The sequence below is a fragment of the Delphinapterus leucas genome, chromosome 8 (genome assembly GCF_059928025.1).
Source record: "Delphinapterus leucas isolate spDelLeu-1000000601 "Yukka" chromosome 8, BTC_Dleu_Yukka2, whole genome shotgun sequence".
Taxonomy (NCBI): domain Eukaryota; kingdom Metazoa; phylum Chordata; class Mammalia; order Artiodactyla; family Monodontidae; genus Delphinapterus; species Delphinapterus leucas.
Genome location: NC_143136.1, coordinates 81,140,573 through 81,167,583, shown reverse-complemented (window position 1 = coordinate 81,167,583; position 27,011 = coordinate 81,140,573). Strand labels below are relative to the sequence as shown.

General features: G+C 42.5%; 1 protein-coding gene across 2 annotated transcripts in view; it reads left to right on the top strand.

The window, feature by feature from the left end:
* The window catches only part of LYPD6B (LY6/PLAUR domain containing 6B), a 264,288-nt gene that overhangs the window by 158,649 nt on the left and 78,628 nt on the right, over positions 1 to 27,011 (top strand). Inside the window, exon 1 of one of the 2 annotated variants that reach the window (XM_022569692.3) lies at positions 13,271 to 15,371. The exons of the other annotated variant lie outside the window; for it this stretch is intronic. The gene's annotated coding sequence lies outside the window, so the exon portion shown is untranslated. Of the gene's footprint in view, positions 1 to 13,270; positions 15,372 to 27,011 lie in introns of those variants that run through there. 2 annotated transcript variants of the gene reach the window in all.

Below are 27,011 nucleotides of genomic sequence, written 5' to 3'. Positions count from 1 at the left end.
GCTTTATCTATTTAGGTGCTTTTATGTTGGTTACTTATATATTTAAAATTGTTAGATCTTCTTCTTGGATTGATCCCTTGGTCATTATGTAGTGTCCTTTTTTGTCTCTTATAACAGTCTTTATTTTAAGGTCTATTTTGTCTGATATAAGTATTGCTACCTGAGCTTTCTTTTGATTTCCATTTGCATGGAATATCTTTTTCCATCCTCTTACTTTGTGTCTGTATATGTTGTTAACTCTGAATTGAGTCTCTTGTAGGCAGCATAAATATGAGTCTTGTTTTTGTATCCATTCAGCCAGTCTGTGTCTTTTGGTTGGAGTAATTAGCCCAATTACATTTAAGGTAATTATTGATATGTGTGTTTTTATTGCCATTTTCTTAGTTGTTTTGGATTTGTTTCTGTAGGTCTTTTTTTCCCCCTTCCTTCTTCTTTTATTCTCTTGATTTTATGACTATCTTTAGTGTTAAATTTGGATTCCTTTTTTCTTTTTGTATGTGCACCTATTACAGATTTTTGGGATGTGGTTACTGTGAGGTTTTTTTATAGCAGTCTATATACATATGTGATTGTTATGAGTTATTGATCTCTTGATTTCAAATGCATTTTAAAAACCCTGCGTTTGTACTCTCCTTTCCTCATGATTACTGTTTTTGATAGAATATTTTACATCTAATTGTTTTGCATATGCCTTTACTGGTTATTGTGGTTATAGATGATTTTATTACTTTTGTCTTTTAACCTTCCTACTAGCTTTGGGTGTGGATGATTTTCTACCTTTACTGTATGTTTACCTTAACTGATGAGCTTTTTCATTTTGTAATTTTCATGTTTCTAGTTGTGGCCTCTTCTTTTTCACTTACAGAAGGTCCTTTAACATTTCTTGTAAATCTGGTTTGGTGGTGCTGAACTCTTTAAGCTTTTACTTGTCTGTAAAGCTTTTGATCTCTCCACCAAATCTGGTTGAGAGTCTTGCTGTGTAGAGTATTCTTAGTTATAGGTTTTTCCCTTTCATCACTTTAAATATATCATCCTAGTCCCTTCTGGCCTATAGAGTTTCTGCTGAGAAGTCAGCTGATAGCGTTATGAGTGTTCCCTTGTAATTTGTTGCTTTTCCCTTGCTGCTTTTAATATTCTCTCTTTTTCTTTAATTTTTGCCATTTTAATTACAGTGTGTCTTAGTTTGTTCCTCTTTGGGTTAATCCTGTATGGGACTCTCTGTGCTTTCTGCACTTGGGTGACTGTTCCCTTTCCCAAGTTAGGGAAGTTTTCAGCTATTATGTCTTCAGATATGTTCTCAGCCCCTTTCTCTCTCTTTTCTTCTGGGACCCCTATAATGCAAATATCAGTGTGCTTGATGTTGTCCTAATAGTCTCTTAAATGGTCCTCATTTCTTTTCATTCTTCTGTCTGTTCAGTCTTAAAGATTTCCACTACTCTGCCTTTCAGCTCACTGATCCATTCCTCTGTATCATTTAGTCTACTGCTGATTGCTTCTAGTGTATTTTTCATTTGTTATTGTATTCTTCATCTCTGTTTGGTGGTTCTTTATATTTTCTACCTCTTTGTTTAAGATTTCTAACTTCTCACTCTGTGCGTCCATTCTCCTCCCGAGTTCTTTGATCATCTTTACAATCACTACCCTGAACTCATGCTTGGGTTGTTTGCCTGTCTCCACTTCACTTAGCTCTTCTTCTGGGGCTTTATCTTGTTCCCTCATCTGGAGCATGTTCCTCTGTCACCTCATTTTGCCTAAGTTGCTGTTTGTATTTTTATATATCTCTTAGGTTAGTTATGTTTCCTGACCTTGAAGAAGTGGCCTTTTGTAGGAGATGTCCTATGCATCCCAGATGCATACTCTACTCTTGTCATCCAGGCTGTATGCTCTAGGAGTTCCCCCTATGAGGGCTGCATGAGTTCTTCGGTTGTAGTGGGCTGACTCTGTGGGCAGTCTGGTAGGCTTGGTTGGCCCCCGGCCCAGAAACTTGCCATGCCCTGCCTTGTGCAGAGGCTGTTGGCTTCTGGTTGGCTGGACTAGGTCATGAGGCGGATGACTGTGGAACTGGGGGTTGGGGGGACCCTGGGGCTAGTGCTGGCTTACTGGTGGGCGAAGTCAGGGTCCAGAAGACTCTGGTGCCATTGCTTGCCCACTGTTGGGTAAAGCCCAGTCCTGGGGTTAGTGCTGGACTACTGGCTGGTAGAGCCAGGTTCTGGAATCCGATTGCAGAGCCAGGGATCCCAGAGCTGGTGTCACATTGCTGGGGGGGTGGGAGGGGGGCGCAGTTCCTGACACAGTTGCATACAGAGTCCAGAGTGTTCTGAAGCTTGTTTTGGCCTGCTAGTGGGCAGGGCCATGGCCCATCTGGTCCCAGGGCAGGGTCTGGCCTACTGGTGGACAAGCTGAGTCTGCAGGCTGCGGGATTGTGTTTTCTTGCATTTGGTGTCTGCCCCCTGGTGGATGAGGCTGGTCCAGAGGCTAGAGTCAGCTTCCTGGAGAGTGGGGCCAGGGCCCAGTGGATTCTGGGGCTGGTGCCTGCTCACTGGTGGGTAGAGCTGGGTCCTGGGCCCTCTGGTGGTCAGGGCTGTGTCCAGAGACAGCTGTGGGCTCAGGGAGTCTTAAGGCAGCCTGTCTGCTGATGGGTGGGTCTGCATCCCCACCCAGTTAGTTGCTTGGCCTGAGGCATCCCAGCACTGGTGCCTAGAGGCTGTTGAGTCAGGGAGGGCTGGGTCCTGGGAATAATAAGCTATAGGGAGGATTCCAAAATGCTGCCCACCAGCACCAGTGTCCATGTGGTAGAAGTGAAACCGTGCACCTCAGATTGGGACTTGAACCCATGTGCCAGGACTTGAACCCAGCCTAAACCCTGATTGGGACTCAAACCCATGCAGCTGGGACTTGAACCTGGCCAAAACTCAGATTGGGACTTAAACCCACGAGGCTGGGACTCGAACCTGGCCAAAACCCTGATTGGAACTTGAACCCATGCAGCTGGGACTTGGACCCACTCGGCTGGGACTTGAACCCACTCAGCTGGGACTTGAACCCGGCCAAAACCCACAGTCTTCCAGCTGAGATCACACACCTGGTTTCAGGACTTAATGAAGCTCAGGTTCTTGATGTCTCATCGCAGAAAGAATTCAGTGAGAGACAAAGTGAGAGGTAAGAAGTGGATTTATTTAGAGAGAAACACACTCCACAGACAGAGTGTGGGCCATCTCAGAAGGCGAGAAAAGGCACCAGAGTATGGGGTCATCAGTTTTTAATAGTGGTCGGTTTTTCATAGGCTAATGAGTGGGAGGAGTATTCCAGCTATTTCGGGAAGGGGCGGGGATTTCCAGGAATTGGGCCACCGCCCACTTTTTGATCCTTATGGTTGGTGGGCCTTAGAACTGTCATGGCACCTGTGGGTGTGTCATTTAGCTTACTGATGTGTTACAATGAGCGTATACTGAGGCTCAAGGTCTAGTGGAAGTGACTTGTCCATCATCTTGGACCCATTTGGTTCTAATCCGTTTATGTCATGTCCTTGGGCTGTGTCATTCTTTCAAAGGTTGTGCCCTGCCCCCTTCCCTCCTGTTTCACCTCCTTACCCATCTCCTTATGATTCCTTCTTTGTTTCTTTAGTTGTAGAAGATCTTTTCTGGTAGGTTCTGATTTTTTTCACTGATGGTTGTTCTGCAGATAGCTGTGATTTTGGTGTGCTCGCAAGAGGAGGTGAGTTCAGTGTCTTTCGACTCAGCCATCTTGGCTGATCTCCCTCATTTAAGTGTTAATCGTATCTAAAACATACCTTCACAGCAATATGGAGACTGGTGTTTGACATCATAGCCCAGCCAAGTTGGTTAAACACATAAAATTAACCATCACAGATAGGGATATAAATATGTAATAGAATTTCCTTAAAATTTGACATAATTGTTATTTGTCTTTTATACTCGCTTATTTGAGTGCATGTGGAAAAATATTCTGACTCCCTCCCATCTCATCTAGGTTCAAGTCTCATGTCATTATTTCCTCAGCTGCCAGGGCTCTCTTCCAAAGCAGCATTGGTTAAATGGCATAGAGTCTTCATTGTGTATGGATGTGTGAATGCTCTGACCTGCCAACATACCCTGATACATGTCGGTGTTATACGGAGTTCTGCTAGCTCCTTGGTAAACAGCCGTTTTTGTGGAGGGACCTGATGAAGTGTATGATTTCACCAATTATTACCATTTCCAATTAGCCGGGGCCCAGGTGTGTGTGAATAAAACCTTAGCTCACCCTCTCTGTAACTTTAACAGCCCCACCTAACTTGATTCCAGGGCTTTCATGCGTTTGATATTGTTCAATTGATTATATTGCTGCTATTCTATTCTGAAAAGTCTTCAGACATCCAGGGACCTGCCTTTTGTTAGGAAACATTCCAGTTGTTCAGGAATGTAACTCATCCCCAGGGGTGGATCTTATTATCTCTTTATCTTTGGGAGGCTGGTTACTCTGTTTGGGTGCAGACCTCTTCACTGTCAGAGAGAGGAGCCTGACAACCTCGCTTGCTCTCTTAAGGTAAGAATCAAGTGGTGCTGGACAACCATCGGCTTCTTGTTTGGGGGCACTGGGTTAGGTCAGGATCCTCGTGGACTCCTGAATATCTTGGGCCTCTGTCTTCGTCCATCTCCTCAGCAGTTTGCCAGGTTTTCTTTTCCACCCTAATCCTTTGCTTCTCACTGCTGTCCTGGGATCAGAAGCCTGGTTTTGGCTTAAGTTAATTATATTTCTGATGAACCCAAGGAGGGAGTGCCCGTGCCTAGGGGGTGGTTAGCGGTGAGACTTCTCTGCTTCCCACTTGATGGACTAATTTGGTCAATTAAAAGAGACCCTTCCAGAGTAACTATCCCAGGGATGGGGGTGGGAACATGTGGGGGGTAGGAGCAATGCTCAGAAGTGTTCACATCAAGTGGAATACATTGCTAACGCTACTTACTAAGGGTCCTCGCTGACTATTCTCGAGCATTTGTAATTATAGGACATTTATATGTTCAGGATTAGAAGATATTTCCTGATCCAAAACAGGATGAGAGTGTTTCCCCAGCCAAGAAAAGGTGGCAGCATCCGTGTGAGCATGTTGAAAGATGATCGCTCTTTATCTCATTCATTTGGCCCTTTTGGTTTTAGGTGTGGTGCTTAACACACAGGCCAACCAGTATTGATTGTTAGGCCTGTCTCCGTTTTCTTAGTGGAAAAAGCTGAATCTGACGTCTGGTTTTCTGAGGTCAGGCTGCTGAGGCCAAGGAGTATCTTCTTGAGGCTTCAGGGACCTGAGCCTGGCCCACTAAGTAGTCATCAGCCTGGTTGGGCTGTCAGCTCCCAGCCCAGAGGCCCTCTGCCTTGCAACCAGACTTCCCACCTTGCATCCGATGGGTGAGGGAGGCAGCCTCCAAAGGGAGTTGTCTGAGATTGTGAACTGATGGGCCAGGGCCATGTGTACCTTCCTGTCTCTTGTCTAAAGAGCATATTGAATTATTAGTGCTCGTGTTTGTTAATGATAATTATATGTTTCGAGTACAAAGCAAAATTCTGTCGAATATCTACTAAGATGCTTTACTCCTTGTCTTTTTAAAAGAATGACATTATACTACCCTAATTAAGTTCAAGAAGACAAGTAGGAATCTGCATATCATCATCACTGTTTCCCCCAGGGCATATTGGGTGGTGTGCAAGCTGTTACCTGAACTTAAGAGTCTGCTATTAACCTGAAGAATATGGAGATCAGAGAAGTGATGGTCCAGCAATGAGACAAACAGACTATTGGGTTACCTCCCAAAGCAAGAAAACTTAGAAAACTTAATCTCTTTAGAGTCACAGGTTCCACACAGTGTTAGGAACATTATAATAATGATTGTGATAATCATAATAATGATTATAATGGCAATAAAAAATAACTCTAATATTAACTATCTATCACTACCATCACGACAGCTAACATTTGTTGGCTCCTACTTTCTACCAGGCCCTAGGCTAAGCATTTGATTTTCATTCTCTCCATCTGCACAGTATTCCTATGAGGAAGGTCCTATTAACATCTACTTTTTACAGTTGAGGAAAGTGGGGTTTAAAGAGATAAGTGGCCCAAAGTTAGGCAGCCAAGCCCCAAAGAACAGGATGTAACCCTCCGGACAGCACAGAATGGGGTCCAGCCTCGCTGCAGCTTTGACCCGCGTGCAGGTGTTGTGGCCGGCACTCCTCTCGGCTTTCACACTTGCCCCTGCTCACCTGCCCTTTGCCCTCTGACCTCCACCTACCGTTGACATGTTGTGTCTTCTGCACTGAGGTAGCCAAAACATTCAAAAATATATAAATAGTTCAAGATTGTTAAAGAATATTCAGCCTATAGGGAACAGCAGAAAGAATGAAACATAAAAATCACCTAGTTTTGATGAACTGGGAGATTGGGATTGACATATATACACTACTATGTATAAAATAGATAACTAATAAGAACCTGCTCTATTAAAAAAAGTAAATAAAATGAAATTTGAAAAAAAACCCAGCTAGTTTTAAAAGATCCTCACTCTGTAGTCACAAACATGTTAGTGTGTTTTGCTATGGCTTTTCCTCTTGTGAATAGTTTGTTCACATAGTTATTCTGTATTTAAGTTTTGAATTTTAAGTTTAACATAACTATTTTCTTGTGCCTTTGTTCTCATAAGCCTATTTGAATGGCTGCTGAGCCCTCTATTAAGTGCATATGGTTAGAGGGCTCTTAAGTCTATGCCACAGGAAGTTGTTTCTTTGAGTTGCTCGCATGTGACAGGTGCAGGCCACTCCTCACCATATTGATAGCTCATTTCTGTCTGCTGACAGTAGGGCTGGAATTGTGGGGTGTCTATACCCCCTCACATTGTAAATACCTTGTATCTTGAAAGGGGTCTCTATGGGGTTTGGCAGGAGTCCTGCTGGCCTATAGCTCAAGACACCCAGATTAGGCTGTGCATTGAAACTAGCTGCAAGTCCTTTGGGTAAATTACTTCATCTTAGCGTCTTCATCTGTGGACCACTTACATCGAGTCAGTGCTGTAACTGCACGAAATCAGGAGTTTTCTGAACGCTCTTGATTTATAACCCAGTCAGCTCCAATTGCTGCGGCAATTCTGGTAGGACTTAGCTGGGTTATGCTGAGTTGCTTCGAGCAGGAAATTTTGTTTTTCGAGATGACCAGACCTGTGGGCTCTTAGAAGGTGAAATGTCTTAGCTCCTTCAGTTTAATTCTTGCCGTTCCCACTTCTGTGCCCCAACCCTGCCAACTTTTTCCCCAGGCCTACACACCCCCAGGATAGATAGTACAAAGTCTGTGCTCAACAAATAGAGGTCGAGCAAATGAATATATGTCCGTACAAATGCTATTAGTCTTTGTTTAAGAATCTTTAGCCCAATGGCTGCCTTACTTTATCAAATTAATGAGTAAGATTGTTTCGTTTAGATGTGATGGCTTTATTTGTAATACATAGGGACTTAAGCTTACAGAGCATCTTTCAGAACAGTTTCCCTACAAAGTTGATTGTCTGTGCTTCCCTCATGTTACAGAAGAAAGAACAATGATTTGTGGGACTTTGTATTTTTTCCCCTGTATTGTAGGGTGAGATAGATTTTTGTTTAGATCACAGCAAAATCATAGCCTAGAATGTAATCATTCTCTCATTTTGACCAGCAGGAAAAATAAGGGCATTTGGGGCTTCCTGCTTTCCTTAGAGCCGCATGTCTGGACCCATGGGGATTACATGGTTTGTTTTGACAGGCTCCCCCTGATTCTCACCTGGTGATACTAACCTTGAATTGGTTTGCTCATGCCTTGAAGGCCTCTATCCACATCATCATACAATAGCCAAGACTCCTGGAATAAAGCTGCTTCCAAGGAAGCCAAATCTTGCCATTTCTGGCCCTATATTCTATCACAGACTAAAAGGAACAAAAGTTTGAGTTCCTACCACCCTCCACGAAAAGACCTAATTTGGTGTCTACCTTGGTGCAGAAAGCTTGCCTTCATCTCCCCAGATATGATCATTAATTGGCCTTAGCTTTTCCCAAGCTAATGTGCTGACTGCAGTGGCCTCACTGGCCTCACGTGGGTGGGATGAGAGCTTGGAAGCACCATGTGGTGGTTGGTAAATCTGCTGACAAATAGACAAGTGGCATGGCTTCATGTGTCTGTTTGTGTTTGAAATGTCATTGACAATAACGCCTCATTTGTTTAGGCCTTTGTATCTGTCATCTATGGCGTAGTAATAAACCACCCCAAACTCAGTGGCTTAAAACAACAACCATTTTATTTGCTCATGATTCTGTGGGCCAGCAAGTTGGGCTGGGCTCAGCTGGGTGGTGGGTCTGCTAGTCTCCCCTGGGGTCACTCATGCCACATACTCAGCTGGTGCCGGGAGGGGGTTGATATGGGGGCCTCAGCTGGGATGATTCGTCTCTGTCATGTGGTGTCATCCTCCAGCAGGCTAGCTCAGCCTCCTTCACATGACAGAAGTGTCTGGTAAGAGGGTAAGCACTGAAGCTGCACATTCTTTTGGTCAAAGAAAGTCATAGGGCCAGCCCAGAGTCAAGGGGAATGTGTTGAAAATAGACTCTACCCCTTCGTGGGAATGGCTGCCAAGAATTCATGGCCGTTTAAATTTTATCTAGGCTCTTAATTTTGATATGAAAGCATTCTGAAATTAAAAGTATTTTATTTGACTTTAAATCATCCTGGAGTAGGGTTGGTGTCATCAGCCCATCTGAGAGGAGAGACTTCTGGAAAACAGAGGTCTTCTGTAACATACCCAAGAGTATAACAACGAAGATAATGATAATAACAGCAAACATTAATATTGTTATTACTATATGCCAAGCACTGTTTTAAGTCCTTTACATATTATAACACATTTGGTCATTAGAGAATCTTAAGAGTGGGTATTACTTTATCCCCATTTTACAGGCAAGAAAGCTGAGGCACAGAGAAGTTAACCTCTCCCAATGTCGTAAGGCTACTAAGTGGCAGAACTGGGATTTTACCCCAGGTCGTCTGGTTCCAGAGTACCTCTCAAGTTAATGGAAACTAAACCTTCCTGACTCTTAGAATTCTTTCTTGGACCATGTAGTTTTTCTGGAGACAGGGGGATTGGCTATTTGGAGAGGGGCACTAGGTCTTTCTGGGTTTACCCATCTGGCCAGAAATGGGTCTAGTCACATTGTAGGAGACCCTAATTGGAGATAATAAAGACACTAGACCCCATGGAACAGAGAGTAATTCTCCTGGGTGTGTATGTGTGGGGTGTCTGGTCACGGTGTCACTCTGCTCTGTTGCTGGGAAAGTGATTGAAGAATGAGAATATTTAATAATGTCCTTGTTAGCTTTTTGGATACCCTCTTGTTCTTAGATTCAGGTAATCAGAAAGCCTCAGCTCCAAAGAAAAGAACGTCGTGTTTATTTAGCTTTTTGTTTGAGGACTACCCCAGGGAGAGGGTGGGTGAACAACCTTTTTTTTATACAGTTTTTGTCCATCTCCAGGTGGTACCAGGTGGTTTATCTAAGGAGAATGACACCTTTTGCTGAATTTCTAAGACCGTCCTCGCAGCCATGGATTAAGTGGTCCACAGCACCCATATCTTAGTAAAGGGCCTGCAGCCTCCTCGGTGTGAGAGGTGTAGGTGTGGGGCAGGTTTTAGAGACAGGATTAGACTTGAGTCTCAAAAGGGTCATTTCTCACTTTGCGTTGGGCACTAGAATGGGGGCGAGACCACCAGTCTAAGACTTAAGAGCAGTCATTTCAGCCTTCTAGCACCTCCTCTTCATCAAATCCCATTGCTGTCTCTTGAGTCCACAACCAGCCTCCTCCTTCTGATGTCCTCCTGTTCCTCCTACATTGACTCAGGTTAGCATCAGTGACTGTTCCCACTCCTGAGAGGTATTTGCTGCATCTTCTGCACACATGAGAACCTGCCTGTTCACCCTAATGGACTCGAGGAGAATCTGAGTGGGAAGCTAGGCTACCTGGATGTGCACAGCCCACCAGAGTGGGAAGGACATGGGGTCGGACTGGGGAGACCTGCGCTGCTGGCTGCCCCTCCTCTTCCAGCACCTCTCACCTTCCCACCCCAAGAACTCGTTGATTGTCGAGTTCAAAATCCTAGGGATGCCTTCCCCATAGTAGTGGAACCTCTTACCTTTATAATCTTTTCCTTTAGCTAATCTGGGAGAGTTTATAATCTTGTTTTGCATTAAGTATTTTTCCCTTTTGGAGGCTTACATCCCTTTTTTGTTATTCAAACTAGCTGAGACAGTTGATGCCCTAGCACAGAAGTGAAACCCTGACAGGCAGGTCTCTACAGGAGAGATTCTCCAAACAGTGCCTGACTGTCAGAGATTGCAGCCGAATAGCTCAGCCTACCTTTACGACAGCACATGGAATGAGAGAACAGAACACAGGCAGGAAGCTGCTTTTGTTTCTGAGGCCTTTGGGGCTGTTCTTTCCTGACTATAAACCTAATTGCTTCCTGGGTGGATCTGTCCAACAGAGCGGTATTCCTTTAGCTCCCTCCTGTCTGGTCAGTCTGGACTACCAAAGCCTGCACCTTTGTCAGTGGGCTGGGTGGAGTAACATTGGATGCCTATGGCTCTTGCTGACGTTGCCTGTTTTGGGGACTGGCGGTACCCAGGAGAAGGATGTGAGCATGTGTGTGAGGGGAGGCAGGTGAGAGGCAGCTGGGCCGCCTGGCACAGTGATGAGCAGGATGAGACAGTGCGCTTAGCAAACCAGGGTCCGTCGCGGTGCTCTTGAGTGCGCGCAGAAGTCCTCATCCTCCAGAAGGGGAGGTTATTCACCTTATACCCATAGAAGACACTTCAGGTGTGGTACTTCCTTGAATTTACTGCAGCTTTGACTCACCCTGGGATTGCCAGGTTTCATCATTCCCCTTTCTGGTTGGTTTTATGACCAATGTTGTACGAAGGTAACCCCTGAAAGTTTGTGTAAGCCCCTCCTTTTTTTTTTTTTCCTAGCAGTGAAGATGATTGCTCAACAGTAAACACAGAAAGGGAGTTAAAAGAAAAAACTTTGCTGTAGGCTGGCTCTTGGCAGGAAAGCTGAGCTGGGAAAGGCAGTTTCTAAGTAGTTAGGATGCATATTTATACACCCCACGGTCATGGGCTCCTTAGCAACTTTCTTTTTTTTTCTCTTAACGGTAATTTAAATTTTTTTTTAACATCTTTATTGGGGTATAATTGCTTTACAATGGTGTGTTAGTTTCTGCTTTATAACAAAGTGAGTCAGTTATACATATACATATGTTACCATATCTCTTCCCTCCTGCGGCTCCCTCCCTCCCACCTTCCCTATCCCACCCCTCCAGGCGGTCACAAAGCACTGAGCTGATATCCCTGTGTTTAGCAACTTTCTTACCATCCTCAGTGGCTCTTTCTTGAAAGGTGGTTATCAGTAATCCAACCAAAGGGCAGCATTTCAAATTTAACCTTAAGTGGCTCTTGAAATTTCATCTGCAGGAAGTCTTTCTATGATAGAGATGAAAACTTCCTCTGGGTCTGCACGTGACAAACCGGTGCACGATTCTGTACTCACCACAGTCGCTTTCCATATTTAACCCGGGAACATTGAGTCCTGTCTACTTAATAGCTGTGTTTCTCCCGTTAGCTGAATGTGGATCCGTGCTAGGATAAAAAGGGCAAAGCTGGTTACTCTGGGATGGCAGATCTGTGCTAACCACCCCGGGTAGTGCCGCCAGATGGGTGTTGAATAAATGTGTGTGGACAGTGATGTCACCTGAAGCACACACTCCGATCACAGGGGCCTAGCTTCTCTTTTGCACTTAAACTTCAGGCATACTTTGATCAAGTACGTGGTCAAGCCTTTTCGCTTAAGTTTACTTTGGAGCCTCAGCAATGTATCCAATCAGATTGTTGCCAAAATCACATATGGTGTAAACCTATTTGGCTTTTAATATGAGGCAGTAATGTAGGTGGTTACTTGGCCATCTATTGAATTATTTTCTATATATTTTTAGTAGCACCTCATTTGTAATTAAACTATATTTCAGAATTTTAATTGAAATGTATTTGACATATAACTGTAAATTTAAGGTGTACAACATGCTGATTTGATACATTTATATATTGTAACATGATTGCCATTGTAGCTATAGCACCTCTATCATGTCACAAAATTATCAACCCTTTTTAGTGGTTGGAATAATTAAGATCTAGTCTCTTTCAGGTTTGATGATTATAATACAGTATTGTTGTCTTTATTCACTATACTGTGCTTATTTGTCTACTAGTTTCAAGTAAACCGTATTTTAACATATCTCCCCCAAAAGGGTAAATTCGAGTAAAGCAATACGGAAAATAGTGGGGAGATTGAGATTAATTAGGAAATGAGAATCCCTCATGCATTCATGTATTTTCTTCTGAGATTGGTTATAACTCTGAAAGGGAAAGGTTTTCAGTTTTCCAGTCTTTAGAATGAACTGTCATGTTAGAGGCTTTTGCCCTGACTTGTCCGCATGTGTTTACCCTATTAGAATAAGACATTGGGGGCTTCCCTGGTGGCGCAGTGGTTGGGAGTCCGCCTGCCGATGCAGGAGACGCGGGTTCGTGCCCCGGTCTGAGAGGATTCCGCATGCCGCGGAGCAGCTGGGCCCGTGAGCCATGGCCACTGAGCCTGCGCGTCCGGAGCCTGTGCTCCGCAACGGGAGAGGCCACAACAGTGAGAGGCTGGCGTACCGCAAAACAAACAAACAAACAAACAAAAAAAAGACATTGGATTAGTTTTATATACAGGATTCCCAAAATAGCCAAGGCAGTGACCACAAGCAGAGAGCCAGGTAGCGTTCCTATAGGATTTCTCTCCACTGAGGTTACAAATGTTCTTACTGCCATTTCTCCCCTATCTCCTCCATCCCTGTGTTCACCAGAGGCCTAATGGATAGTTCTGTGGACAGCTTTCCTTGAATTGTGAGCTGAAATACAGGCTTTAAACATAGAGTTTTAAGATGTTAGGGAGGAAAGTGACATTGATTTATTTGTTCTGTTCTCAGCCAGCCTGGGAAACCTGTCCCGTCAGGTAATCAACAACTGCTTTTATCCTAACTGGTGATTTCAAGAGAGAGATTACTCATCCCATCATTACCATTCCCCCTGAGTCATCCCGGCTGGCTCCTGTTGGTTTCAACCGAATAAGAATCTTCAGGCCGTGGACGCTAAGGCCAAGGTACCTGTTTAGTAATATGAATTACAGAAACACGCCTTGGACACGGAGCCATGGCTCATTCTGGCAAAATACTGTATAGATTCAGGTCTTTAACTATGTGTCTATTTGAGGAATTGTGTTGTCTGGTATGGTCTAAGTGGCCATCTTTGTGGTCAGCGTAGAATGATCGTGTGAGCAACCAGACCCTCCAGCCTGCCTGGTGATGATCTAAAGGGCAAAGATACGGCTATGAAAATGAATGGTGATTTGGGAGCACCTCGAGCCTGTACCTTCTCAGAAGTGCTGCAGGTTGACCACTGAGTGTTCAGTGGGGATCTTAGTAAAGCCCCTTGAAGGCCTTGTCCTTGTGATGGTGCTAAGAGATATAGGTACACTGAAAGGAAGCTGGTTTCCATTTTACTACCTGTCCCTTGTCACGCCACTGTCCTCAGTACTATTCTTGGGCCCTGTTGTATATGATTTGGATGACAAATCTGAGAGTAAATTGTCTCGGGTCAAATTTGGATTTACATGTAATTGTAGAGATCAATATTGATTGGCACATGTGTTTAGTTCCAGTTCATTCCAAAGTTCAGTTTATTTCCAAGTTCTTAATTTTTATGTTCATCACAGACCTAGAGAAACTTAGTTTTGAGGGGGAGCTGTCTTTTAAGACTTAGTTGAGGTATCACATGTTCATGGGAGAGCTTGACACTTAGAAAAGAAAAAGGCAAATGCTGGATGCAAGTTTGTGGGTTAGTTGAAAATCCTGCCTCTTTCACAGATTCTTAACTAATCCTTCCTGGGTTTAAATAAAATCAGCAGTTGCTTTTACAACAGCGATTCTGTCACCTTTCTCTGTCTTCAGGAACTTGAAATATATCACTAAACAACATCAGAATTAATCCAAGGCCCTTTAGACTGTAGACTGAGCTGCTTGGGGCAGGAACCTTGCCTTCTTCATCTTAAATTCCTAGGAGTGAGAAAAATAAGGACTGAAAAAAAAAAATGCCTGTTTTATAAGCAGGTATATATGAACTAGTAACCATGGAAATAAGACACATTGCGATCCTGAAGCCCCAGTGGTTTGATGGCATTCCCTGTAGGGTCAGCGTTGGATAGAAACCTGGGTGCAGGAGGGGAGCAGCTACTCTGGCACTCTTGGACGGGCCTGCAAGGAAGGCATTAATGTAGGCCCCGTGGCAGGTTGGCTTTTACCATTGCCCATGATTCCTGTGTTGAAGTAGGAGGGCTCAGCCCACACCAATGCTGAGGAAACAAAACCAACTCTTTTATTACCCTCTCCAACATTTATAGCCAAGCCCTATTCAGTGTCCTTATCCTGGAGCCCTTTGGACAGTCATTTCAATGGTTTATTTTCTTTTCACAACCAAAAAACAAATAAAATATTTTATCACCTTTTGGGTAGACTTGATGTCTTTCTCTTCATTTCATCACGTTCTGGGTCTATAAAATTCCCCTTACCTTTCAGTTTTTATAATGCAGGGATAGGAATTCTGTTTTTCTCCTTCTTTATGTAAAGATTTTTTTTTTTCAGTCTGAGGGTTGTTGTTTTTTTTTGGTCCTATATCCCCAGCCTGTTGTTGCTGTTGTATGTGGTGTGAGGTGCAGGGGAATAGGGAGAGGAGGACTGAAGGCCACGTGTTTGCAGGGACACATGGATGGCAGGGAGAGGTTTTGAATAAGAAGAGATATTTTTTTCAGTGCCGTTCTCCACTATGGGAACATTGGAGCCTTTGGTGGTGAAGAAGTGGTTGTGCTGGCTTAGGAGGAAAACACTCCTGAGATTTTCTCTGTGGTTTCTTTCCCAGGATTCACAATAAAAACTGAGAACCCACAGCATTGTGATTACCCCTCTCCATTCTGAATTGTATGTCTTCACCCCCAGCTTCCTGCTTTAGAGCTCACATAGGCTCAGTGTTTTTTCTGCTCTTTGTCTTTTTTTTTGCTCATTTCTGCCTCATTTTCCATATGCCTCCTTCTATTAAGGTGTCAACTGCAGGACACTCACTCAGCCCAGTCATCGTGAGCCACAGAAGCTACTCGGACACCTGTGTGCATTTAGCAGGACAAAGCTATTCTCAGGCGATCGTCAGCCGAGTTGATGCAGTATGAGATTGTGTCAAGGTCAGTGGTGCAATTCAGTGATCTGAGATGTCTGTCTTCTGCCCCTCTGGTCCCTTCACCATCAGCTTTAATGAAGACCGTAGAATTGAAAGGGTGTTGGAGGTCTTTTCCCTTAAGGATCCTGATCTCCAAGTACAGAAGTGCATTCGACAGCATCCCCATTGATGGCTGCTCCTCCGTCCTCTACTTGAATAATTCCATTGGCAGGGCGCTCCTCACTCTTAGGCAGCCCATTCCCTTGTCAGGCATTGCAAAACTTGACCCCAAATGGGTCTACCTGCATCTTTTATGAAGTCATCTTCTGAAGTAACTTTCTCTTCTCCAACGATTTGAAAAGTTACTAGTCAAGGATTAACTCTCAGTCTCTCCCTCCCTCCACCAAAGTTTTCATTTCTCTGGGCAAACAAGTGTAGCTCTCTCAAACACTATAATTTAGGCAGAATTTTTAGACCTCTCACCATCCTGGATATCTGGTTCTGCAGGCCTCCTAATTAGAAGTGGTTGTTGTGTTCCAGAGATGATTGAGATTCCTGAAGAGGAATTTTGCTTGACCCAGACGTTTTGGTCTAAAGATGAGGCTCTGTTGCGCTAGCTTCTTTAGGCAGCAGAAATATATATATATATATATATATATATATATATATATATATAATTGTGTCTGTCTGTATGTATATATATAGATGACATGGTGTTTTTAATTACTATAAAATTCATATAAAATACTTTCTGTCTAGTAAGGTTTTGGTAATTCTGTGCCTGTGCTGTTGAAAATCTGAACCAAAATACATAACGTTATATTTAGCATCTTGTATGATTCAGCTTGATGCTATAATCTGTCAAGTCTTTTTTTCTCTTATGAATCATAGTAGCTGTCTTTCTTGGCTCCGTGCCCTCAGTAGGTTTCATAGGAAATCTTCTTATCTTCATTCAAGTAGTTGATAAAAATTTTAAATGGCATAAATAAAGACAGAATTCTGCAGCATCCTACTAGAATGTTTAGAGTTGAGGCTCATCTATTAAAAAATATTACTTGGATAAGGAAACACAAGCTTTAAATGATACATTAAACAAGATGGACTTAATTAATGTTTATAGGACATTCCATCCAAAAATAACAGAATACACTTCCTTCTCAAGTGCTCATGGAACATTCTCCAGGATACATCATATCTTGGGTCACAAATCAAGCCTTGGTAAATTTAAGAAAATTGAAATTGTATCAAGTATCTTTTCTGACCACAATGCTATGAGATTGGATATCAATTACAGGAAAAAATCTGTAAAAAATACAAACACATGGAGGCTAAACAATACACTACTAAATAACCAAGAGATCACTGAAGAAATCAAAGAGAAAATCAAAAATTACCTAGAAACAAGTGACAATGAAAACAGAATGACCCAAAACCTACGGGATGAAGCAAAAGCAGTTCTAAGAGGGAACTTTACAGCAATATAATCCTACCTCAAGAAACAAGAAATATCTCAAATAAACAACCTAACCTTACAACTAAAGCAATTAGAGAAAGAAGAACAAAAAAACCCCAAAGTTAGAAGAAAGAAAGAAATCATAAAGATCAGGTCAGAAATAAATGAAAAAGAAATGAAGGAAACAATAACAAAGATCATTAAAACTAAAAGCTGGTTCTTTGAGAAAATAAACAAAATTGATAAACCATTAGCCAGACTCATCAAGAAAAAAAGGGAGAAGACTCAAATCAATAGAATTAGACATGAAAAAGGAGAAGTGACAACTGGCACTGCAGAAATACAAAGGATTATGAGGGATTACTACAAGCAACTGTATGCCAATAAAATGGACAACCTGGAAGAAATGGACAAATTCTTAGAAAAGCATACCTTCCGAGACTGAACCAGGAAGAAATAGAAAATATAAGCAGACCATTCACAAGCACCGAAATTGAAACTGTGATTAAAAATCTTCCAACAAACAAAAGCCCAGGACCAGATGGCTTCAGAGGCGAATTCTATCAAACATTTAGAGAAGAGCTAACACCTATCCTTCTCAAACTCTTCCAAAATATAGCAGAGGGAGGAACACTCCCAAACTCATTCTGTGAGGCCACCATCACCCTGATACCAAAGCCAGACAGAGATGTCACAAAGAAGGAAAACTACAGGCCAATATCACTGATGAACAAAGATCCAAAGATCCTCAACAAAATACTAGCAAACAGAATCCAACAGCACATTAAAAGGACCATATATCATGGTCAAGTGGGTTTATCCCAGGAATGCAGGTATTCTTCTATATATGAAAATCAATCAGTGTGATAAACCATATTAACAAATTGAAGGAGAAAAACCATATGATCATCTCAATAGATGCAGAGAAAGCTTTTGACAAAATTCAACACCCATTTATGATAAAAAACCCTCCAGGAAGCAGGCAGAGAGGGAACTTCCTTCAACATAATAAAGGCCATATATGACAAACCCACAGGCAACATCGTGCTCAACGGTGAAAAACTGAAAGCATTTCCACTAAGATCAGGAACAAGACGAGATTGCCCACTCTCACTGCTATTACTCAACATAGTTTTGGAAGTTTTAGCCACAGCAATCAGAGAAGAAAAAGAAATAAAAGGAATCCAAATCATAAAAGAGGAAGTAAAACTGTCACTGTTTGCAGATGACATGATACTATACAGAGAGGATCCTAAAGATGCTACCAGAAAACTACTAGAGCTAATCAATGAATTTGGTAAAGTAGCAGGATACAAAATTAATGCACAGAAATCCCTTGCATTCCTATACACTAACGATGAAAAATCTGAAAGAGAAGTTATGGAAACACTCCCATTTACCACTGCAACAAAAAGAATAAAATACCTAGGAATAAACCTACGTAGGGAGACAAAAGGCCTGTATGCAGAAAACTGTAAGACACCGATGAAAGAAATTAAAGATGATACAAACAGATGGAGAGATATGTCATGTTCTTGGATTGGAAGAATCAACATTGTGAAAATGACTCTACTACCCAAGGCAATCTACAGATTCAATGCAATCCCTATCAAATTACCAATGGCATTTTTCACAGAACTAGAACAAAAAATTTCACAATGTGTATGGAAACACAAAAGACCCGAAATAGCCAAAGCAATCTTGAGAAAGAAAAACGGAGCTGGAGGAATCAGGCTCCCTGACTTCAGACTATACTACAAAGCTACAGTAATCAAGACATTATGGTACTGGCACAAAAACAGAAATAGAGATCAATGGAACACGATAGAAAGCCCAGAGATACACCCACGCACATATGGTCACCTTATCTTTGATAAAGGAGGCAAGAATATACAGTGGAGAAAAGACAGTCTCTTCAATAAGTGGTGCTGGGAAAACTGGACAGGTACATGTAAAAGTATGAAATTAGAACACTCCCTAACACCTTACGCAAAAATAAACTAAAATGGATTAAAGACCTAAATGTAAGGCCAGACACTATAAAACTCTTAGAGGAGAACACTCTATGACATAAATCACAGCAAGATCCTTTTTTTTTTTTAAACATCTTTATTGGAGTATAATTGCTATACTAAGGTGTGTTTGTTTCTGCTTTATAACAAAGTGAATCAGCTATACATACACATATATCCCCATATCTCTTCCCTCTTGCGACTTCCTCCCACCGTCCCTATCTCACCCCTCTAGGTCATCACAAAGCACCGAGCTGATCTCCCTGTGCTATTCGGCTGCAAGATACTTTTTGACCCACCTCCTAGAGAAATGGAAATAAAAACAAAAATAAACAAATGGGACCTAATGAAACTTAAAACTTTTGCACAGTAAAGGAAACCATAAACAAGATGAAAAGACCACCCTCAGAATGGGAGAAAATATTTGCAAACGAAGCAACTGACAAAGGATTAATCTCCAAAATATACAAGCAGCTCATGCACCTCAGTATCAAAAAAACAAACAACCCAATCCAAAAATGGGCAGAAGACCTAAACAGACATTTCTCCAAAGAAGTTATACAGATTGCCAACAAACACATGAAAGGATACTCACCATCACTAATCATTAGAGAAATGCAAATCAAGACTACAGTGAGGTATCACCTCACACCGGTCAGAATGGCCATCATCAAAAAATCTACAAACAATAAATTCTGGAGAGGGTGTGGAGAAAAGAGAACCCTCTTGCACTGTTGGTGGGAATGTAAATTGATACAGCCACTATGGAGAACAGTATGGAGGTTCCTTTTAAAACTAAACAGAATTACCGTATGATCCAGCAATCCCATTACTGGGCATATACCCTGAGAAAACCATAATTCAAAAAGAATCATGTACCACAATGTTCATTGCAGCTCTATTTACAGTAGCCAGGACATGGAACCAACCTAAGTGTCCATTGACAGATGAATGGATAAAGAAGACGTGACACATATGTACAATGGAATATTACTCAGCCATAAAAAGAAACGAAATTGAGGTATTTGTAGTGAGGTGGATGGACCTAGAGTCTGTCATACGGAGTGAAGTAAGTCAGAAAGAGAAAAACAAATACCATACGTTAACACATATATGGAATCTAAAAAAAAAAAAAAAAAGGTTCTGAAGAACCTAGGGGCAGGACAGCAATAAAGACACAGGCGTAGAGAATGGACTTGAGGACACGGGCAGGGGGAAGGGTAAGCTGGGACGAAGTGAGAGAGTGGCATGGACATATGTACACTACCAAACGTAAAATAGATAGCTAGTGGGAAGCAGCCGCATAGCACAGGGAGATCAGCTCGGTGCTTTGTGACCACCTAGAGGGGTGGGATAGGGAGGGTGGGAGGGAGGCTCAAGAGGGAGGAGATATGGGGACATATGTATATGTATAGCTGATTCACTTTGTTGTACAGCAGCACCTAACACAACATTGTAGAGCAATTATACTCCAATAAAGATGTTCAAAAAACTTATTTGGCAGCTTGTGATTTGCTCTTGTTCCCACAAGGATAAAAGGTTTTATGTACTGACTTGCCAAAATTCAAGTCATGTCTGGAATTTTACTGATTTAATAGCCTGGTAACCATATCATGAAAGAAGAGAGATTTGTTTGGCTATATTTTACGTTAGATTACCACCCTAGATCTTACTAATCACTTTTTTCTTTTCGACTTGTTCGCAGACAACTGTTTACTAATCTGCACCTTCATTTATTCAGCTTCAAAGAGATGTTTATTTGTGAATCCTCAGTGTCTAGTATAGCACTCAGTATATGGGACATGGTTCTTGCCTTCAAAAAGTTTATAGTCTAGTGAAGAAAGAGATATATAGGTATAGTACTCTGTTGGTAATATACACATGTGTGTATGGTATTTATATTACTTGTATAATAAAGATGGAGTTTTATAAACACAGTGCAGTAAATAACACTTCGTAAAGGCATGTTTAAGAGAGCTGACCCTGCCTGGTTGTGAGGTAATGGACAAGTACGATTTGAGCTGGGACTGCAGAGTAAGGAATTGATGATTAGTTTTGGAAAGGAGGGAAGGCGTTCAAAGAAAGGAATAAGGCCTCCAAGGATAAGTGGCCTGTGCCTAGATTCCAGACTCTGGCCTGCCTAGGCCCTTCTGCCTGCCACTGTGACCTCCAGACTCCCGACCTGTGGCTTGCACTTGGTCATGTTAACTACTGGGTTTTTTTGCTCTTTCCTTAACTATTTGACTTACAGACTTCTAAAGGAAGTCTGTGTTTTTGATGAGGCATTCAGGATAATCAATAATCCGATGACTACAGACAGTTGACTACAGGACATGTCTCATAGCCACCTACATCCTAGTATGACAGCCACCCCATAGATACTATGGAAAGCAGTGGTGTCATGACCCTAAAAGATGTCACATGCAACCATATAGACTGACAGACTTTAAAATTAGGGTAGCACCTATGTTTTAAACCAGTAATTCCACGGAAAAGAGACCTTCTCCCATACACACACCCACTATCCTCATGCCTCAGGACATCCAACCACCTTTACTTTGAAATATCTCATCTCCTTTCATCCTTAGTTGAATTGTTTGAGAAGATTTGAAGTGGATCAATTCAGCTGTGTTTGCATTTTCTAGAGCATGAAAAATGGTGTTTCAGCACTTCCCTGGTGGCACAGTGGCTAAGAATCTGCCTGCCAACGCAGGGGACACGGTTTTGAGCCCTGGTCCGGGAAGATCCCACATGCCGCGGAGCAACTAAGCCCACAACTACTGAAGCCCGGATGCTCTAGGGCCCGCGTGCTGCAACTGCTGAAGACCGCGTGCCTGGAGCCCGTGCTCCGCAACAGGAGAAGCAACTGCAAGGAGAAGCCCACGCACCGCAAGGAAGAGTAGCCCCTGCTCGCTGCAACTGGAGAAAACCCGTGCACAGCAATGAAGACCCAACTCAGGCAAAAAAAAAAAAAAAAAAAAAAAAATCGTGTTTCAGTGATTACATGCGGCAATTGAGGAACCAATTGTACAGCCCAGTTTTTTAGATTGCAGGTGGAATTGGCAGCATCGGTAGTTAGAGAAACTGCCCCCAAGCACAGGAGCTGAATAAATTCAGTTCATGCTGCACAGAGAGAATAAACCTGAAACACCACAATGGTGTTTTCTTCAAATGCATTTCCAATCATTCCTCATTTGCTAAGGAAGAGCTTTTATTTTTCCATGTTGGACCTCTGTTTCGATCAGACATGTAGCCAATTGGCTAAGATAGCAATTCGAAAAGCTGGTTGGGATTCTGTTTTTAGTGTCCTGGCAGGAAAGAGATGTTTGTTATAATTGGGAGCCTTAGCTGTTCTTCCATGTGGCCATTTCCTCCTGATTCTTACTCCCCTTCACCTTGTTTCTCTGGGAGCCCGTAGTGTTGCTTTTTATATAGAAGAGGGACATACATGACCAAGGGCCGTGAGACAGCTCATGAATTGCTTTTTGGCTTAGAGGGCTGACGTTTTGAGGGTCAACAGCAGGAAGCTTTGCCGTGAGGTCTGCAGGGGTTTGGGAGAGCAGGCTAATGCTCTGTGAACAAATCTCATGCCTGTGGGGCACTTTGTTACTTCCCTGCAACGACCTGCTCCAGCAGGTGGTACTCAAAGCCTGCTTACAGGACTGATAGTGGTTTAGCTAAATCTGCTGCCCGAACCAGACAGCTCACACAGGGTCAACTTCTTACACTACCCGGCCCTGTTCCTTTGCTACAATCGAAAGTTACAAAACCTGAAAGGGGACTAACATTTATTGAGTACTTAGTGTATGCCAGGCGTTGCGAAACATACTTTATAGTTATTTCACTGAATTCTCACCGTTTCTTATTTACTTCTCACCACGGTCCTGAAATTGAAATTTTACTGTCCTGACTTATAGATGAGGAAACTGAGACTCAAAGAAGTTAAGCAACTTGCTCAAGTTAATCATTTCCTGGCAGTGATGATCAGAGCCTGAGTTCAGGATCTAAACAAGGTTTCACTGACTCCAATTAAATCCAGGACACTAAACCTTGAGAAAAACTTGGGTTCTGAGGGTGGCTAGAGATGTAAATACTCAGGCTGAGAAGCAACTGAGCTTCCAGCACAGCTTTTTTATATAGAATGTGACATATAGACAATGACATATTCTTTCTTTTATTGCCATCCAGTAATGTCAGAGCTTTATTGAAATTGTAAGATATTATAACGACAGAATCTTGTCACTGCTGTGATCTAGAGGTCAGTGTAAAAGTAGCTCAGTTTTCTATCACTCTACCCTCTCCCACCCTTCCCAAATGAATCCAGATAGTGCAAGCTGGATGTCCTGTCCTTTTAGCCCGTGACAAACAAAAGAAGTGACTGAAACTATGCAGAAGCTATGCCCTGTTCACAGAGCAGAGTCTGTCAAAATTAAAGAGCTCTGAATTTCCAACAACTTCAGACAGACACTGGCAGCTGACTCACCATGCTTTTCAAATTTTGTTTTCCTTTAAACTTGAGAAATGCCTTTAATGCTTTCCTCCTGATAAGAATGCATTGCAGACATGATCTTCTAAGCCAAACAACTGTTTTATGAGGCCTTGCAAGCCTGTTGATTGTATTCATTCTCTTTCTCAACAAATGGTGTATCCCTGCACTTACTCTAGCCAGTAGGTCTTGTCAATAAATCTGCCAAAGGCCAGGCCGGTCTGCACAAAGCATGTTTTACACCTTCCCCAACGGGATGAAAGGCAACTTTTCAGAGCTCGGTAGGGCGGAAATTCCTTATCTTATCGAGCTCAAGAATAAAAGTGTACATCTATCAGTTTTCATTCTCGCCTGCCTACTACATTGGTCAGGCGATTACTTATTGTTCCTTCATTAGCCAACTTGTAAATACCCAAGTTCAGGGGCGAGGAAGGAAAGTTCCAGCTGTACTCTGTGATCTCAGAATCACTGACTAGTGGGGCAGGCAAGAGAGAGAAGTGCATCCTGGGAGGCCTGCTTTCCTTTCCCACAACGATGCTTAAGTGCCATCGTTCAGGAATAATCAAAAGGGAAGTTTGTGCATCCAGTTACCAGATAGGGGATCAGAGAGCCTCAATTTCTCTTGACATAGTTATGGGTCTTCTATGGGGATTAGAAAGCTCTGCAATCATGCAGATGACTTTCAAAGGCAACGTGAGATATTTCACCGCTCAAACCAAGTCCAGCTATCTCAGTAACCCAGCGGCTAGCTGGCAGTGCCAATGCTGTTGTAAAATCGGGAGCTTTTGTGTTGGTGAATTGCTCGTGAAGCACAGAGAGCTGGGTAACCTATTTTAAGGAGCTTTTATATTTCTGACAGGGGTGATTAAAAGACAGGCTCTGTTGCTCAGATCAGCACATAGACCACAGGCATAACTTTTCCCCGCAGATTTCTAACTGAGATATATTTCTGTTTGCAGTGTTGGTGAGTGCTGGAGAGGTCATTTTGATTTGTTATTTTGTAAACTGGGCATTCTGAATATGGAGGAGTTAGTTCACAGGGAGCTGTCATTAATTTGTAACTTACAGTCCCTTTTGGAAGTGTCTCTTGCCACTAATGTCATTGCAAGCAAAGTCACAGTCCCCTCAGAATCCTTCATCCTGAAATGGTCACGTCCAGTCCTGCCAGGGGAGAGCTCAGCTTGCGCTGTTGGTTTGTATATCATCTGTATTTGCTCCAGTTTTCCTAAATTTACAGTCAGTAGCCTAGTTAGTTTAGGAGATTTTTTTAGTTAGATGAGATAACTCACAAAACTGGTAAGGAATCTTTCAACCTAAGTTAAAATGGAAACAGCTGTATCTTCAGTAGAAATTCTCTGTAACATTCTATCACTTTTGTTTATTTTTCTTGACAATGAGGAAAGGAAATACCAGAATTGAAAGTCTGCCCCTTAGCAACTGGCAAGAAGGTGGGTTCTGGTCTGCCTAACTTTTCTCTGGGTAGATTTAATCAGTGTTTGCTGTCAAAGAAGAGAAATGTCTAGCTTTGGCAAAGACACTTTCTCTGTCTCGATAAACACGGTTAAGGTGACAGTAGGCCCTGTGTGAAAAAATTGAGGGGAATACTTTTTTATGATTGGGATGCCAAAAGACAGATTTACTAGGGGGTCTGCTGGGCTTTTCTCCCTAAACTTCCTGATTCAGCGGGTGATGCAGGAGCAGGTACAATGTTATATGCTGTTACACAAGTGAAACCAACAGATTTAATGATTCCCTGCTTCTGGGTCATAATTCTTTGGTAACAGCGAGAATCTCAAACCTGCAGTACTCCTTCATCTTCCCCAGGGCACACACATTTCTTTTCGTAAGGTGGGGTTTTGTTTTGTTTTGCCTTAGTCTCCAAAAAGACTATAATGAGGAAAAAAAGAAATAAGCAAGTGTTGAAATATGAATGAGTCAGAGAAAAGCATTAACCAGAGCCTCTCCTCATTAGAAGCTCCCTAAGTTTTATGTGTTGGCAGGAGGCTTCACATGGAAACAAGCTCAAGTGGGCACCACTCCTGCTGTTCTGAGGCCCAGTTTGGCTGAGCGTGTGCTCAGGGGCTGTATGACATTCCCTGCCACCTCTGTTGCTCGGCTTAGGGCATTGGCTTAGGGAGTCAGCTTAGGCCACAGGCACAATAAAGGGCCTGTAGGGATCCTGGCCTTCAACGGATGTTAAATGATTTTTGTTTTCTGAGCTCTCAGTTGCCCAATCCCTCCACCAGCCACTCCGAGCTTTACTGAGGTAAAATTGACAAAATTGTGCATCAAATTGACAAAATTGTGTTAAGGTGTATAGCATGTGATTTGATATGCATATACAATGTGAAATGATTACCACAATTAATTAACACGTCCATTACCTCACATAGTCACCGTTTTTTTTTTTTAATGGTGAAAACACTTAAAATTTGCTTTCTTAGATAATGTCAAGTATGCAGTACAGTATTATTAACTGTAGTCACCATGCTGACCATTAGATCCCCAGAGCTTATTCATCTTATAACTAAAAGTTTGTGTCCTTTGACCAGCACCTCCCATTTCTTCCACCCCCAGCCCCTGGCAACCACCATTCTACTCTCTGGTTTATGATTTTGACTTTTTTTAGAGCCCACTTTTACGTGATAGTAATACACTATTTGTCTTTCTTTGTCTGGCTCATTTCACTTAGCATAACAGCTTCATCCATGTTGTCACAAATGGCAGGATTTTCTTCTTTTTTTTATGTCTGAATAATATTCCTCACACATGTACCAAGAAAACATATACCACATTTAGAAAGAATTCATTCATCTGTTGATGGACACTTAGATTGTTTTCGTATCTTGGCTATTGTGAATAATGCTGCAGTGAACATTGGGGTGCAGACATGTCTTAGGGATACTGATTTTATTTCCTTTGAATATAAACCCAGAAGTAAGATTGCTGCATCATGTGGGAGTTCTGTTGTTACTTTCTGAGGAACCTCCATACTGTTTTCCATAGTAGCTGCACCAGTTTACATTCCCACCAACAGTGGACAGGGTTCCTTTTTCTTCACATCCTCACCAACGCTTTTTATCTCTTGTCTTTTTGATGATGGCCATTCTGACAGGTGTGAGGTGGAATCTCACTGTGGTTTTGATTTGCATTTCCCTGATGATTAGTGATGTTGAGCATCCTTTCATGTACCTGTTGGCCATTTGTATGTCTTCTTTGGAAAAATGTCTATTTGGGTCCTTTGTCCATTTTATTTATCTATCTATCTATCATCTATTTGTTGGCTGTGTTGGGTCTTTGTTGCTGCGCACTGGCTTTCTCTATTTGCGGTGAGCGGGGGCCACTCCTCGTTGTGGTGCACGGGCTTCTCATTGCAGTGGCTTCTCCTCTTGCAGAGCACGGGCTCTAGGCACACAGACTTCAGTAGTTGTGGCTCACGGGCTCTAGAGTGCAGGCTCAGTAGTTGTGGTGCATGGGCCCAGTTGCTCTGCGACGTGGGATCTTCCTGGGCCAGGGATTGAACCCGTGTCCCCTACGTTGGCAGGCAGATTCTTAACCACTGCGCCACCAGGGAAGCCCCCACTTTGTCCATTTTTAAATGGATTATTTGTTTTTTTGCTATTGAGTTGTATATGTTCCTTATATATTTTAGATATTAATCCCTTATCAGATATTGGTTTGCAAATATTTTCTCCTATTCCGTAGGTTGCCTTT